Here is a 2,685-nt window from a genome sequence, read left to right as displayed (position 1 = left end):
CGGCCCACGTCATCCCCCGGGCCTCGAATGCCCTCCCTCTGCCCATCCGCCAAGCTAGCTCTCTTCCTCCCTTCAAGGCCCTACTGAGAGCTCACCTCCTCCAGGCGGCCTTCCCAGACAGAGCCCCTTCCTTCCTCTCCCCCTCGTCCCCCTCTCCATCCCCCCATCTTACCTCCTTCCCTTCCCCACAGCACCTGTATATATGTATATATGTTTGTACATATTTATTACTCTATTAATTTATTTATTTTATTTGTACATATCTATTCTATTTATTTTATTTTGTTAGTATGTTTGGTTTTGTTCTCTGTCTCCCCCTTTTAGACTGTGAGCCCACTGTTGGGTAGGACTGTCTCTATAGGGTTGCCAACTTGTACTTCCCAAGCGCTTAGTACAGTGCTCTGCACACAGTAAGCGCTCAATAAATACGATTGATTGATTGATTGATGAGGAAACTGAGGCCCAGAGAAGTGAAGTGACTTGCCCAAGGTCACAGAGCAGACATGTGGCGGAGCCGGGATTAGAACCCACAGTCTTCTGACTCTCAGGCCCGTGCAGTATACACTACGCCATCCAGTAAGATCGTTGTGGGCAGGGAATATGACTGTTTATTGTTATATTGTACTCTCCCAAGAGCTTAGTACAGTACTCTTCACAATGTAAGTGCTTACTAAATAATACTGACCGATTAACTGACTTCCTGAGCTATGGCATTGCCAGAGAAAGCTTCCTATAATGCCTACCTGTCCTTCTTCCAGCTCTACATCACAGTTCTGCACCAGAAAACAGCCAAAGGTAAATTTACCGCACAGTATGTGCAGATGTCCGCAGATTTAGAAAACAGTTACAGCAGTGAGTGTATCAACTCTAGTGCATTGTACTCTCCCAAGTGCCTAGTAGAGTGCTCTGCACAGAGTAAGCGGTCAGCATAGAGTAAGCACTGAATAAATTGAAATGATTGATTAATTGGCTAATTCCTCTAGACCGTAAGGTCCTTGTGGCCAGGCAACGAGTCTGCGAACTCTATTGCATTATACTCTCCCAAGTACACAGTGCAGTGGTTGCCAGAAACTAAGCACTCAATAAAAATGGCATTGATTTATTGATTGGGTCCTTGTTTTACCAGTCAATGGGTCCCTTCCCTGCCTACTAGCCCAGTGATCCCAACTGAAGAATAAGGAAAATGGATATGGAGGCTGAAAATCAATTTAAGCCTTTCTGATGCAGAAGGGTTGAAACTCCATGGAAATGGAGGATATTTTCTTCCATCCTGTTAATACCACGTCAAAACAGTGCTCCAGGCTGTGGATCAAGCTCCGTCCTTGGTCTTTGAAGCTCACTGAATGAGTAGACTGAGAAGTTGATGATCAGACCAATTTATGGAGTTTTCTGAGACTGTTGTCCCACCGTTCCCTGGGGAACAGATTGGGGAATTCGGCGCCTAATTAATTCCATTGGACATGACAGCTGATTCATTTTTTCTGCACCCTGAATTCAGAAGTGCGATGATATTACGTGCCAGAGGTTCATTCATTCATTCAATCGTATTTAATGAGCGCTTACTGTGTGCAGAGCACTGTTCTAAGCACTTGGGAAGTGCAAGTCAGTAATATATAGAGATGGTCCCCACCCAACAACGGCTAACAGTCTAGAAGTTCAGTTAGACAGCAAAGCCTAGCCAGGGCAAAAGGAGGATGGAAAATATATCATTCATCCAGGATTTTCTCAGACATTTGATTTCATCACATAATGGAATCATTTGAACAAACACTTATACTAATTTCCTTCCCTTTTCTTGTCTTATGCCATCACATTATTTCCGACCCATATTGACGACATGGACACATCTCTTCCAGACTGCCCCTCTCTCCATATGCAATCGTTCTGGTAGTGTATCCATAGTTTTCTTGGCAAAAATAAGGAAGTTGTTTAACATTGGCTCCTTCCACGCAATAAACCTGGGTCTCCACCCTCGACTCTCCCCCCATACTGCTGCTACCCCACATGGGTGAGTTTTGATTGCATCAGATTGCCTTCCACTCACTAGCCACTGCCCAAGCTAGGAATGAATGGGTAGGCCTCTGCTTGACTCTCCCTCCTGTAGCTGAGACTGGTAGAGTCCTGGAAACTCTCCAGGTGTGACCCTGAGAGGGGTTATTACCCTTACTTGTAATCTATTTTAATGTCTATATTCTCCATTAGGCCGTGAGATCCTTGAGGGCAGGTATGGTTTCTACCAACTGAACTGTACTGTACTCCCCATAGCACACAGTAAGTGCTCAGTGAATACCATCTCTTGATTGACTGATTCTTCTAGACTGCTAGCTCCCTGAGGTCAGGGACTGGGTTTACCAACTTTATTATGCTGTACTCTCCCAAGTGCTTAGTAAGTGTTCTGCACACAATGAGCGCTCAACAAATATCATTGATTGATTGAACGATTCCTCTAGACTACAGACTCATTGAGGATAGGGATTGTATCTTACAACTCTAATGTGCTTAGTACAGCGCTCTGCATACAGTAAGTGCTCAGTAGGTATCATTGATTGATTGCTTAGTCCTCTTCACCATGGCTGAGCAACTCCACCACAAACTGCTGCCTCCCCTATAGTCTAAAGGACTTATGAAAGACCCAACAGTGGGACACTGTCCTACATAACGTCCTTCCCAGACTGGTCTTCAGCT

The 2,685-nt window shown here is 44.9% G+C and overlaps 1 non-coding gene across 1 annotated transcript; it reads right to left on the bottom strand.

Moving 5' to 3' along the window:
* Positions 1-2,017: 2,017 nt before the first annotated feature.
* LOC119945308 lies at positions 2,018-2,154 on the bottom strand. Its single transcript, XR_005456180.1, has one exon. It is a non-coding gene; the product is annotated as a small nucleolar RNA SNORA7 (small nucleolar RNA).
* Between the last annotated feature and the right edge of the window lie 531 nt (positions 2,155-2,685).

The sequence above is a fragment of the Tachyglossus aculeatus genome, chromosome 24, assembly GCF_015852505.1.
Source record: "Tachyglossus aculeatus isolate mTacAcu1 chromosome 24, mTacAcu1.pri, whole genome shotgun sequence".
NCBI lineage: Eukaryota > Metazoa > Chordata > Mammalia > Monotremata > Tachyglossidae > Tachyglossus > Tachyglossus aculeatus.
Note: the sequence above shows the minus strand (reverse complement) of the source record. Positions and strands in the feature narration are given on the sequence as shown.